General features: G+C 41.3%; 1 pseudogene; it reads left to right on the top strand.

Moving 5' to 3' along the window:
- The first annotated feature begins 8479 nt into the window (after positions 1-8479).
- LOC102138652 (protein Wiz pseudogene) lies at positions 8480-12147 on the top strand (annotated as a pseudogene).
- Positions 12148-14657: the final 2510 nt, after the last annotated feature.

The raw sequence follows: 14657 nt of genomic DNA, 5'->3' as shown, positions 1-14657 counted from the left end.
CAGAAGTTCTTTCTTCAGCTCTGTGTATTCTACTAATAATCTCATCAAAGGCACTCTATATTTCTATTACAGTGTTTTTTATCTCTAGCATTTATTTTTTGGTATTTATATCTGATTACATTACCCACCTGTTTTGCATGTTATCTACTTCATTAAAGAGATTTTTAAAGCATATTAATTGTAGTTGTTTGCAATTTCTGGTCTTTTAGTTCCAACATCTCTTCCATTTCTGTTTCTCATAGTTGCTCTGTCTTTTCAAATTGTGTGTTTTGGCTTTGCGTATGCCATGTAATTCATTTCTTGATAGCCAGATATGATGCACAGGTAAAATAAACTGCTGCCAATAGGTCTCTAGTAATAGTGGTAAGGTGTTAGGGGAGGAGAGGCATTCTCCAGTCTTACAATGAGGCCTCAGTCTTTTAGTGAGCCTACACTTCTGGATGTGAAGTTCACAATTGTTTCTCAGTAGTTTTCTCCTGCCTTAGGTTTGACAGGAGGACTAGAGTGGTCTATAGTTCGGTATTTCCTTTCTCCCATATGGAAGGCTGGAGCTAGCTAGAGTCGGGTGTTTTTCTTCCTCCCAGTCAGTTAGGTTCTGATAATATCCCAGAAGGTTAAGATCTCATTTCTTGAGGGCAGGCCTTGTTATGAACTCATTACTCTGACATATTTCAAAATGGTTCCTTTTTCCCTCTCCCCGCCAGAAGCAGAAGGGGATTTTACTCTGATATTTACTGTGAAAACCTGGAGATAAATTTCATAATATTTTCTCCCCACCCATCGCTGAGTACTTCTGGAGTTTTTAACTTTCAATCCTGTCCACACTGAGCCTCAGGCAATTCATCAACTAGAATTCAGATTTTTCTACTCAAGCACTAGTTCCCAGGTTGATTTTTACTTGTTAGTCTCTGCTTTTCTGCTGTGATAAGCTGTGACACCCTATATTCACCTTTTTTTTTCCTCTCCAGTCTTGGGGGCAGTGGTTTGCCCTATATCCTCACCTCCCTTAGAGATCCAAGAGGAATTGTTAATTTTTAATTTTCTTTAGCTTTATACTTGTTTTGAACTAAAGTAGCAACTTCTAAGCTCCTTATATGCAGAATCAGAAACTGAAAGTCCCTGGTTCATTTTTTAATAATTGTATTTCATTGCTGAGATTATATATATGTCTATCTCTCTTGCTGCTTCAACCTAGTGTTTTCAGGTGGACTCTTGTTCAACCCCAGGGAAGAAAGAACCTACCTAGGTGGTCTTTTAATATCAATGTAAAATCAGGAATTACTGGGTCTGGATTGCTTTTGTATTTTGGATGGGGCATTATAGGATGCCATAGTGCTATAGTGTTTCTCTACTCCTGGAGTTACTTTTTTTCTTCACTTCTCAGAATTGCCTTTTGTTGATTTCTTAGTTTATTTCTCACATTAAGAGTTGTGCTTTGTGAGGGGGTAATATGGAGAGATGAGTCTACATCATCTTGTCTGGACTAGATTTCTCTGTTTAGTTCATCCCTAAAGGTTAGTCACAGCTATACCAAGGCATCGAATGTAGCCTACAGCTAGTTTAAATATTTAATACAACATTCTAGTCTCAAATAATTTCAATGTAGAATATTAGCATACTTTATAGCAAGTTGTTTAATTAGTAAGTAATGATTTTTGTTTCAATTATAATACTATACTATTTAATTAGTTGAGTTTTAGAGCCCTCCTATTAATTTATGAGCTAATTTTTAAAGATGAAAGAAATAAAGAAATATATTAAATAAAAATAAAGGGGAAAAGTTAGATGTTGGCCTCCTATGAATTAAGCCAGAAAGGCTACACTGCTGATACTAGTTTTCCCTAAAAAGTTGGGAAAACAGAATGAACATTAGTAGACCATAATTTGCCTCCCCAGGTGTATTTCCAGGTATATAAAAGAGAACGAAAGGTGTATTATAAAGGTATTAGAAGCAGCTGTTTCTCGGTGGGTGGGATTTGACAGTATTTCTTATTTTCTTCTTTTTATTTCTCATCATTTTCCATAATTTTTATGACATGTAAAAGTTTTTCTTTGTGTACATATATTTAAATGAAGTATCATATTAAAAATGTGTACTTGCAAATTGTTGATTTCCCCAAATACTTTAAGAGGTCAGGATAATATAGTGATTAATGGCCAAGTCACTGAAGTCAACAGATAGAGATATGAACTCTGGCTCTGTTACTGGTAACTTATTGTGATCTTAGGCAGGCTACTTAGGTACACTAGGTCTCATTTTTCTTATTTAAAAATTAGAGATAACAGTAATATTATACTATTGTGCTGAGAAGAAAAGACGTATTGCACACAAACTATAGTGAGGACTTAATACGCTGTAGCAGTTACTATTTTCATTATTGTTGTCAGAACCCTGTTTACAACCAAGGCAATTCAATTTGAGCAGCAGGGCATATAGCATTAGGGTCCTAGGAGCATCAAAAGCCCTTCATAACTCTGAAATCCCCCCTTCCACGGCTGTAGTACCACTAACTACTAAGATGAGCATAATCAAGAAGGCCCAAGATGCAGTTACTGAATTTGTTAGAAGCCTCCAGTCTCTGAACTACAACTTAGCATCATCTATACTGGGCTAGGTGATTGCTTCTCTGGCTTCTTGCAGGTCTAAAGTACTTAATCTACATTTCCTCATACTTGGATTAAAAAATTAGAGCAACAATTCTGAACAGGAGAAAAGATTAAAGATTAAAATTATAAATTTTCTTTGAACAGCTGCTAGCCACAAAGATCCTATATGTGGAAAGCCAAGAGGTTACTCCCCTGCGATACAAACATCCCCAGCCACATGGACACAGACACCTGTACATCATAGGCAGAGGCATTATCATTGGAATGGCATAATCTGGAATAATTATTGAGGACCTTAACACTAGATAAAAATTATATTTTGTTTTCAGTTTTATCTGTGCCAGATATTATAGGGTTCACAATTTCATAAAATAAACAGAACTATGACTTGTTTCACAGTTTGCATAGCATAGCTAATCTCACAGGTTTCACGTTGATGCTAGGTATGGGGAACTGCATTGTTTTGACCTAACTATACACACAATTTTTTTTCCATGCAAGAAATGCAAATAGGTGTATGATAAATTACCTGTCCTGTGAAATAGGTATGTGATAAATTATCTGTCCTGAATAACCATTGAGTTTATATGTGAAAATAAATTTAAGAAGTGTAAATTAAGTAGTGGTCAAGAATAAATATACAGCAGGAATTTTTGGAGACAGATAAACTAAGAGCTAAGACCTAGTTAAACTGTTTATTATTTACATTCATTTGATCAAGTTTTTTGGCTTTTCTGAACTTATAGTTTTTCTCTATAATAGATGAAGTGATGCCTAACTCTCAAGGCTGTGGGACTGAAATGAAAGAATATATAGAGCCCTTAAGATGGGGCTTGGTACATAAGTGCAAATTTTCTTTACATTCCCATTAATTTATAATATTTCACAGACTCCAGAGAATGCGTATATGCATATATATACTCATATCTATAATGTATGTTTATATAGACAAACATATATGTATGTGTGTATACATACACACATTTTTAGTTCATTTTATGCATGTGTTATACGTTAGAGATTAGAGGATGGTTATTGAATTGATTTCCAAAATATTCTCCAATCTCCTAGATCCCAAAAGTTTAGAAAGAATAATCGATTTTGAATTCAGAGAAACATATTGATTTAAAACATATGAAATTTCTGGGTTTAAGGTTAAAGAAAGTTTACTATGAGCAGTTTAATATGGCTTAATCTATTAAGTTTCATAGCCTTTATCGCTTGTGGTTGACTAAGTCTACAAAGTGGATTGGGAACAAGCACTGGTTCTTGAAGGATAGACTAGATTTAAATAGACAGATGTGAACAAGCTCATTTGGGGAACACATTCACGCCATGGTGACAGCAAGAATATTCAGAGCTGAACAAGCCAATTCCAGCATACCTAGTTTCCTCTTTGACAAAGGCAAAATTCTGCCCTCCCCACTAAGCTAAGGTATGCAAATTCTAAAGGAGAAAAAAACTTGATAGTTATCAGTAGCTTCTTTAATTATTTTTATTCACTATTTCCAATTGTATTCAGCTCTCTCAGTATTTCATGGAACAGTGTAAAGTCACTAAAGCTCTTGCTCTTCATGAATAATCTTTCTATTCCCAGGGAACACATTTTATTTAGTGAGACTCATTACAGTTCAAAACCATTCCAATCAAGTTGTCCATTGCAATTTCCAGGGTGTAAGGTGTATGTTCAATCATCAACGTAGAGCTATTCACTGATCCTCTTATGTTGCCCACAGAATCATACACAGAAAATTATTCGGTGCATAACATGAATTCCCCAATGTATTAAGTGCAAATGATAAGATGCCTTAGAGACCACTGCAGATACTTGTAGCTAATGAGAAAATCTTACAGAAGAGGGAAAATACCATGCTGAGAATCTGCTTTGTTACAGTGGATATGAGAAAGAAATTGTCCTCAGGAACTCCAGTGTCAGAACTGTTTCTGTCACTTGCTCATTACGGACCTTGGACAATTTGCCTTAATCCATCTACGGATTAGTTACCTTATCTATGAAATAAATTGGCTCTACAAAATTGTGTCTCTATTGTGAACTACAAATGTGATAAAATGCATAAAATGCTTTATAGATGATAAAGCGAGATTCAAAAATCTTATTTCATTACAAGCAGACACTATGTTTCAGACGCTTTGGGATGTATTTTGTCTATTTGGAAATAACTTAAAGAATATAATTGGATTGTTCATAACTCAAAGGATAAATGCTTGAGGGGATGGATACACTATTATCCATGATGTGCTTATTTCACATTGTATGGCTGTATCAAAACATCTCATGTACCTCATAAGTATATACACCTACTATGTACCCACATACAATTTTAAAAACAATTAAAAATTTTTTAAAGCATTTGACATAGTACGTAAAAACTAAGGAAATTTTTAAATATCAAAAGAAGCAAAATAAATAATTCCATGTAGTACAGAAGTTAAGCAGAAAAGGAAATATAATCAAACTTTTCTATGTAGCTCAGCTGTAATAACATATACATGTAAATAACATATACTTATCTACAGTAATGGAAACATTAAATAATGATGAAAGATTATGAAATTGGTACACCAGAAAAGAGAGAGAAAAATGTTCAGGGGGCTTAGGATGGTCATGAGGAAAGGTATATAAGAAAGGTAAATCTTCATTTAACACACTAGGAAGTGAATGCATAATGTCTAAATTTTAAAAATGAGTAATGGTAGTACACATATTATTTAGAAATATGGAAGTAGCTAGCAAGAAAAAAGGAACTAAATGAGTTGAAAATTGTTCTTTCAATGTGTTGAGGAGGGGTTGGGGATGGTGGGGTGGGGGATTACTATAGTCCATTCTAAACCTCCCTGTCCTATTTGTTTTATTGTGTTAAGAACACCAAACATGAGCTCCACCCTCTTAACAATTTCTAAGTGAATAATACAGTGTTGTTAATTGTAATTGGAATGTCATATGGCAGAATTTATTCATCTTCCACAACTGAAACTTTGTACCTGTTGATTAGCAACTCTCTACTTTTCTCTTCTCCCAATTCTTGGCAACTACCATTCTATCCTCTGATTTCCTGAGTGTGACTATTCTGGATGCTATTACCTGCATAACAGATGGGTTCGACCTCTTGGTGAGTGACAGTCCAATGACCACAACCTTTATGTCCTTAAGTATTTTGTCTGCATTATTAAGAAATGCATGTGCCTAGAAAATACTTAAGAAATCATTGTCTATTATAAAGAATTCTCTAAGAGAAGCCTAGCACTCTCTTTGTGCAACCAGAATTTTTATTACTGATTCAAGCTTCTTATTCATTATTGGTTTGTTTAGGTTTTTCATTTCTTCATAGCTCAATTGGGTAGATTGCATGTGTGTAGAAATTTATCAATTTCTTTTAGGTTATCTAATGTGGGGTGTAAAATGGTTCATAATGTTCAACCATTATGCAACCATAGTTTATTTAACTCCCTTTTCTAGGTAAGAAAATATTTTCCCTTTTCTCCGACTGTCATGAGTTTTGTCTTTAGACTCTGAGCCATAAAATTTAGCAACTTGCTTTGAAAACATACCACATTTTGTGTGTGAGAGAGACACATTCAAATTGCTTTTTAGTCATGATCTCACAGTCAGTAACACCAGCTCCATGAGATGAGCCAAGAAACAAATTATCTCTATTTTTAAAAGGCCAATAAAAAAAGGGTTAAGTATCTGATTATAGAACTGGAAACAAGCTTAGCTGCTGGAGTCAGCTTGGTGCACGTAAGAGTAACCACCAAATGGCTTCATGGTGAGTGCAAATTGAAGTTTATTGATACTTGATGTAACTTGACTTGTTAGAGTCTTAGTTTACTCATAAGCAATGAGCTTAGAAATGAAAGGGAGAATTGAAGAGACTGGCAATGTATACAGTTTATTTTTATTTTCTTTGTAAGCTTTTCTTCTGATTTGTGCTTTTTTATAAACAAGAATCTCAAGTTGATGTTCAATATCAAAGAAATATCCATAATATGTTTGGCAGAAATGCTTACCATGTAAAAGTGCTTTCACATCATATATTATTTGGTATTCTACCTTTTCTCATATTCTTCTGTCATTTTGTTTATAGGTCATCTCATATAATATCTACTGATGAATATATATCTCAACCTCAGTTCTATTTCCTGAATTCCAGACCCACATGTAGAACTGCTTATGCACTTTTTGGATGACTATTAGGTCTCTCAAAACTAGCATATTCAATACTCAGTTACCGACATTTCTTCCATCTTAATTTTGCCCCTCCTACATGACTATATGACTTCTTCATACAGTTAATTGTAATTGTGTTCTTTCTGTTGCTCAGGTCAGAATCTTGGAGTCATTCTTAATACCTCTTATTCAGACTTAAAATTGTGTCTTTGACTGAATTCTACCATCTCTACCTTTAAAATCTATGTGTATTTCAATACTTTCACCATCTCCAACACCTCATTAGTTCAAATCACCAAGATTCTTGCCTTAGAAATTATAATAGCCTCTTAACTGGGTTTCCTGGTTCAATTTTGCCTCCAAAACCTATTCCGTACATAGTAGCCAGAGTCATTCGGTTAAAATGTGACAGCATATTATCACTTCACTTAAACCTTTCAGTGCCTTCCTCCTCCCTTAAAGTTCAAGTTAAAATCATTACATGATTTACAAGACTCACTGATCTGGCTTCATTACTATTCCTCTGAATTTTCTCCTCCTGCATTCCCTTCAACTCATTCTTTCTGCTGACACTGGAATCCTTTATACATCATCAGACAAACTCCTGCTTCGGGGTCTTTGCCTTGAAGGGTTCAATCTGCCGAGAATAATATCTTACAGATACTTACATAACTTCATCCCTCACATCCTTCAGGTCCTTACTACTTACTTGTGGCCTTCCCAATTATCTGCTTAAACTTAGAAGTCTTATGGCAACACACCCACCCCTCTTCCCTGCTCTATTTTTCCCCTTAGCTCTTATTACTATTTATGATACTTAACATGCATTTTTGAAAATTTTATTGCACACTATAATTTAAGCACTATGAGAATAGGCAGATTGTTTTGTTAATGATTTGGTACATAGTAACCACTAAATAATAATTTATTGAATTAATGAAGGGCTATATATTTTACCTTAATAGAATGACTTAGAATTTTGCAACATGAACTAATCGGATTTTAAGAAATCCCATCATGGAAGAATGTTTGCTGTCATAGCATAGACTTATAAAAAATCTATGCCTATCTCATCTATTAGGTAGAGCCTCATAAAAAATCCAATATGTAATACTTGTGTTTATCGATTTTTTAAAAGAAAATTGGTAACTTATTTTTGTTCTCAATGCTGACTGCCTTTCTCCTTTGACTTCCTGATAGTTTATAAATATGATTTCAAAATTCTTAAATCTAAAAAGAAAATGGTTACTGGTTACTTTAATTAAAGAAAAAAAAATTGTCAATTACGCAGACATTAATTACTTTGGGATCAACTGCCCCTCTGTCTGCTGAAGATTTTGAAATACTGGGTCAAGTTCTCGGTTTTCCCCTTTCATCATTGTAATTCCTTTTAAAGTGGCTTTCCCCTGAGCAAAGCTAACATTGAACAAAACTCTAAAGCTTGTCTCTTTTCAAAAAGAAAAAAAATAAAAATTAAAAAGAAAAGAAGAAAATCATTGTATTAATGCCTCTGTTCTAGTGTGAACAATAATTAGCAGCGAGTTTCACATTTTTAAAACAAAATCTAATTAGTTACGAAGAACACCCAACTCCCCTCTATTATTTTTCTTCTACCTTAATAATTGGCTGGCCTCATATTATTTACCTATTTCTACAAAAACAAAAATTAAACGAACAAAAAACACTCTCAGAGATGCTCAAAGAAAAGGAAGACGCAGCCAAGATGGCCGCCTCCACCACCCAGTGCCCAGGGAAAAAAGCGGGGAGCAAGTCGGCGGGGCGGCGCGCGGAGTTGTCCGGGAGCGCGCGCCGGCCTGGGCGCCCCACCGCAGGGCTCCCCAGCCCCGGCACTGCAGCACAGCCCGCGCCGCCGCCGCCGCCGCCGCCGCCGCCGCCGCCGCCACCGCCACCGCCACCGCCACCGCCACCGCCGCCGCGGGACGAGCCCAGGGACTGGCCGAAGGCCGGGCGGGAGCCAGGGCCCGGGCCCTTGTCCGCGCTGGGCCTGGGTTCTGAGGAAAACGCAGTCGTGGCTATGGACCTGAGTTCTCCCTCGCTCCCTAAGAAGACCCTGCCTGTCCCTGGGGCCCTGGAGCAGGTGACCAGTTGGCTGAGCAGCAAAGTGGCTCTGGAGGTTCCTCATGGCAGCAAACAGGAGCTGCAGGACCTCAGATCCCAGAGCCTGACCACCGGCGAGGTCTGCGGCGCCTGCTTTGAGACCCGAAAGGGCCTGTCCAGCCACGCACGACCCCGCCTGCAGTAGCTGGTAGTGGCAGAGTCCGAGAGGCGCGTTGCACCCATCAACCTCCTCTAGGAGCTTATGAAGCAGAAGGGCCTGCCGGACGCCCACCTTGGGCTGACCCCGGGCCTGGCTAAGAAGTCCAGCTGGCTGAAGGAGGTGGTCTCCGGGGACCCCGTCCCAGCTTACTTACCCTGGCCAACTCCTTGGATGCCCCTGCTGTCAAGAAAGCCATTAAGTTGCATCTCGGCTTCTCGACCAAGGGCCTGGGCCGCCCCCACCTCCCCAGCTCTCTGCTCCTCAAAAAGACACCACTGGCCCTGGCGGGCTCCTCTACCCCTAAGAATCCTGAGGACAAGAGCCCCGAGCTGTCCCAGAGCTGGCCTCCCAAAAGACACAGTGACCTCAGTCCGAGGCCCTTGAACCTCACCTCAGGCCCAGAGCCAGCACCAGACGTCCGCTGCTGTGAGTTCTGTGGTGAGTTCTTCTAGAACCGCAAGGGCTACCGGAGCCACACGGGCTCCCACCTGAGGCAAATGGGCGTGACTGAAGGGTACGTCAACGGCTCGCCCATCGACAGGCTGCGGGGGAGCTCCTGAAGAGACAGACCCAGTCTCGCCCTGGCAGACCTCCCAACCAGCCAGGGCCAAGTCCAAAAGCTCTGGCCAAGATGATGGGCGGCACAGGTCCTGGCAGCTCACCGGAAACCCACAGCCCCTCGGACCTTCACATCTCACCCTTGGCCAAGAAGTTGCCACCGCCACCAGGCAGCCCCCTGGGCTACTCACCAACTGCCTCTACTCCTCCCACGGCCCGGAAGATGTTCCCAGGTCTGACTGCACCCTCCCTGCCCAAGAAGCTGAAGTCTGAACAAATACGGGTGATCAAGCAGGAGATGCTGCCGGGGGCCTTTCATGGGGAGCTACACCTGTCTGAGGGTCCCTGGGAGGCGCCACGGGAAGACATGATACCTCTGAACCTGTCTTCCCGGGCAGAGCCGGTGCGCGACATCGCTATAAGTTCTGCGGCGGGTTCTTTGAGAAGCGCAAGGGCCTATCTAGTCACGCGTGCTCCCACCTGCTGCAGATGGGTGTGACCGAGTGGTCAGTCCATGGTTCGTCCATTGACACTGCGAGAGATCCTCTAGAAGTCCAAGCCGTGCCTCATCAGGAAGGAATCAATCACTGGCTGGAGACCTGGTCCCTGCCTTGGCTGAGGATGGGCCTCCCACTGTGGCCCCTGGGCCCGTGCAGTCCCCACTGCTGCTATCGTCTGGCCGGTCAGGCAAACCAGGCACAGGGCCGGCCCAGGTTTCCTTGTGAGCTCAGCCTGACTCCCATCTCTGGGGCCAAGCCCTGAGCCACTGGCTACCTGGGCTCAGTGGCAGCCAAGCTGCCCCTGCAGGAGGACCGCCTCCTCCCCAGCAGAGGTCAAGGCCAAGACCTACATCCAGACTGAACCGCCCTTCAAGACAAAGACCATTCACAAGAAGACCTCCCACTCCTCCACCGAGGCCTGCTGCGAGCTGTGTGGACTTTACTTTGAAAACCGCAAGGCTCTGGCCAGCCACGCACGAGAACACCTGTGGCAGTTCAACGTGACTGAGTGGCGCATCAGTGGTTCGCCCATCGAGACACTGAGCGAGTGGATCAAGCACCAATCCCAAAAGGTGGGCGCCCACCGCAGTTATACATCCAGGGCAGCTGCCCCTTCACCAAGAAGTACCGCAGTGCCAGCCATGGCCATGACAATGACAAGCGGCCGTCCCTGAGCTGGCACCCAGGCGCCTGGCCGTGGTAGGCTGCAGTGCTGGGGGCCTGGGAACCAGAGCTTGAGGCTGGCCGGGCAGCCCACAGTGGTGAGCAGCCTCTGGCAGCCAGGCCGCTGGACACCGTAAAGGCTGAAGCGCACCAGCGGCAGAACATCAACAAATTCGAATGCCGACAAGCACGTCCTCCAGATGCCTCCACAGCCGGGGGAGGTGAGGAGACTGATGACCTACAGCAGAAGCTGGAGGAGGTGAGGCAACCCCACCCCGAGTCCGGCCGGTCCCCTCCCTGGTGACCCTGACATCACTTGTCAAGTTCGTGGGCAACATCTACACTTGTCCTCAAATGCAAGTTCTGCGAAATGAAATTCCAGGGCTCCCTCTCTATCCAGGAAGAGTAGGTGTGGCACTTACAGCTGCACATCCTGGAGATGAACTTCTCCAAAGTGGACCCACAGCCTAAGGAGTCCCAGGCCCTGCAGGCACAGACAGTGGCGGCAGAGGCTTCCTAACACAAAAGCATTCCAGATCCCCTCTCATGCCACCTGTGTCTCCTCTTCTTCCTCTGTATCCTCGTCCCTCATCCTCTTTCTTTCCATTTCCGTAGGAGCAAGCCAAAACCTCAAACCGGCGCCCCTTGGGGTCTGGGCACTCTACAGCCAGGGCGCCGGGAGCAAGCTAGCAGCCCTTCCCCCAGTCCGAAGACTCTGGGACCACAGGGTGTCTTCCTTCAGCCTATGCCCACCTGGTCCAGCAGGGGCAGCAGCCAGGTCTCGGGTGGCAGCCGATCTGGTCGCAGGGGAAGACGGCACTCCCCATTCTAGCAGCCAGTCAGGGCGATGTCTGCCATCCGTGGCCATTTGCAAAGACCCCAAACACCCCTGTTCTGGTTCCCTCTCGCCCCCATGAATATCCTCTCACACGCTTGTACATGCGAACACACACGCACCTTGTGAGACCTGGGATCTGCCCCAGATCCCCAGTTCCAGGGTCGAACGACCACATCATGCCACGGTGCTTGCTCAGGGGAAGCCATGCTCCCTCTTTGTGGCCAGCTGGAGCCTGGGAGCCCCCCACTGAGCCCCCAATGCCACGGAAATCCTTATTGGCTGCCCCCCAGAGGGGCCTTCCCAACTGGGAAGAGCCTAGAGCTGACAGCTGACTCCTGCCATGTCAAGACCCCTAAAGAGCCTCATGGGCTTTGGGACCCTGGAGGGTGAGAAGGCGGGGTGGGACTCTTCCTCCCCCACCCCTGACCCCTCCCCCTTTTCACTGTTGCTTTCTATGTATAGCTCCCTACGCTTTTCAGTTTTTTAAAAACGCGTTTTGTGTAGAAAATAAGGAACGTGGATCTTTTTATTTTGCAATCTTGGACCAGCTAGAAGCCTTTGACCTTTTAAAAGCTTAAAAGCTTTTAAATCAACATTAAAAGCTGATTGACCTTTTAACTTTTTTCAGTGACCACATTTTAGTTATCGATGTACCTAGAAGTATGTAAGTTAGATTAAATTTCTCTTCTGGAAAAGTCCCGGGGCGAATGAAAAAGGAAGGAAGCGAGGACTCCCTCTCGAAGTAGTCAATGAGGTATAGGAAGGGGGAAAAAATGGCCACGGAATCTGTGGATCCAAGTTCGAGTCAGATGCTGTGACAGGAATGCGAAGCTGAAATGGCAACTTGGATGTGGTCAAAATTGTATTAATTCTTTTCCAAAACAACACTTGTGTAAGATAAGATTATCTTATTCCCATTTTACAGATAAATAACCTAAGTTGCTCATGCAAGAAAATGAATCTATTATATACGTTTACATATTTGTGTACACACATATACAAATATGGACATACACCTACATATATATTACATGAATAAATATATATATTATATTTATAAAATTTTCCCTTGTGACAAGAATGATTTAAGTTTGTTTTAACATCTTTAAGATAGTAAGCAAAAGAAGTGAAATTGATACTTAGTGTTGACAACATAGATGTATGACTGGATGCCCAACAAAGCAGTGAAAAAATTATCTTTAATTTTCTACTGACTGCTTAAAATGATGAAACCAACTCATGGGTTAAATACCATTAAATGTTAAACCAATGCATGAATCAAGTGGAACAATTCCTGAAATGTCCATTAGGCAGTAATTCTGGTGAAGAACTCCATATTATCCAAGGTTTATATAGTGTGTATTTTACGTTGTTAGTCTTACCACCCACAAAGGAGATTTTAATATTAGAATTAGGAGTCTGAACTTGAGTTCAGATTTTTTAAAAAATGTTTTATTTGTCTTACTTTAAGTTCTGGGATACATGTGCAGAATGTGCAGGTTTGTTATATAGGTATACATGTGCCATGGTGGTTTGATGCACCTATCAACCTGTCATCTAGGGTTTAAGCCCCACATGCATTAGGTATTTGTCCTAATGCTCTCCCTCCCTTTGCCCCCTATCCCGGACAGGCCCTGGTGTGTGTTGTTCCCCTCCCTGTGTCCATGAATTCTTATTGTTCAACTCCCACTTATGAGTGAGAACATGCAGTGTTTGGCTTTCTGTTCCTGTGATAGTTTGCTGAGGATGATGGCTTCCAGCTTCATCCATGTCCCTGGAAAGGACATGACGTCATTCTTTTTATGGCTGCATAGTATTCTATGATGTATATGTACCACATTTTCTTTATCAAGTCCATCATGGATGGGCATTTGGATTGCTTCCATGTCTTTGCTACTATAAATAGTGTTGGAGTAAACATATGTGTCTTTATAGTAGAATGATTTATATTCCTTTGGGTATATACCCAGTAATGCGATTGCTGAGTCAAATAGTATTTCTTCTTCTAGATCCTTGAGGAATCAACACAGTGTCTTCCACAATAGTTGAACTAATTACATTCATACAACAGTGTAAAAGCATTCCTATTTCTCTATAGCCTCACCTGCATCTGTTGTTTCTTGACTTTTTAGTAATAGCCAATATGACTGGCATGAGAGGATATCTCATTATGGTTTTGATTTGCATTTCTCTAATAATCAGTGCTGTTGAGCTTTTTTTCACATATTTGTTGGCTGCATAAATGTCTTATTTGAGAAGTGTCTGTTTATATCCTTTGCGCGTTTTTTGATGGAGTTGTTTATTTTCTTGTAAATTTGTGTAAGTTTTTTGTAGATTCTGGAAATTACACCTCTATCAGATGGGTAGATTGCAAAAATTTTCTCCCATTCTGTAGGTTGCCTGTTCACTCTGATGGTAGTTTCTTTTGCTGTGCAGAAGCTTTTTAATTTAATTAGATCGCAGTTTCTAATTTTCATTTTTGTTGCAATTGCTTTTGGTATTTTTGTTGTGAAATCTTTGCTTATGCCTATGTCCTGAATGGTATTGCCTAGGTTTTCTTCTATGGTTTTTATGGTTTGGGGTTTTACATTTAAGTCTTTAATCTGTCTTGAGTTAATGTTTGTATAAGGTGTAAGGTAGGGGTCCAGTTTCAGTTTTCTGCATATGGCTAGCCAGTTTTCTCAGCACCATTTATTAAATAGGAAATCCTTTCCCAATTGCTTGTTTTTTGTCATGTTTGTCAAAGATCAGCTGGTTGTAGATGTGTGGTGTTATTTCTGAGGTCTCTGTTCTGTTTCGTTTGTCTATATGTCTGTTTTAGTACAAGTACCATGCTGTTTTGATTACTGTAGCCTTGTAGTATAGTTTGAAGTTGGGTAGCATGATGACATCAGCTTTGTTCTTTTTGCTTAGGATTGTCTTGGCTATACAGGCTCTTCTGTGATTCCATATGAAATGTAAAATAGTTGTTTCTAATTCTGTAAAGAATGTCAATGGCAGTTTGATGGGAATAGCATTGAATCT

Source organism: Macaca fascicularis, chromosome 14 (assembly GCF_037993035.2).
Source record: "Macaca fascicularis isolate 582-1 chromosome 14, T2T-MFA8v1.1".
Taxonomy (NCBI): domain Eukaryota; kingdom Metazoa; phylum Chordata; class Mammalia; order Primates; family Cercopithecidae; genus Macaca; species Macaca fascicularis.
The sequence above is the reverse complement of the archived record's forward strand: the minus strand, read 5'-3'. Positions and strand labels throughout refer to the sequence as shown.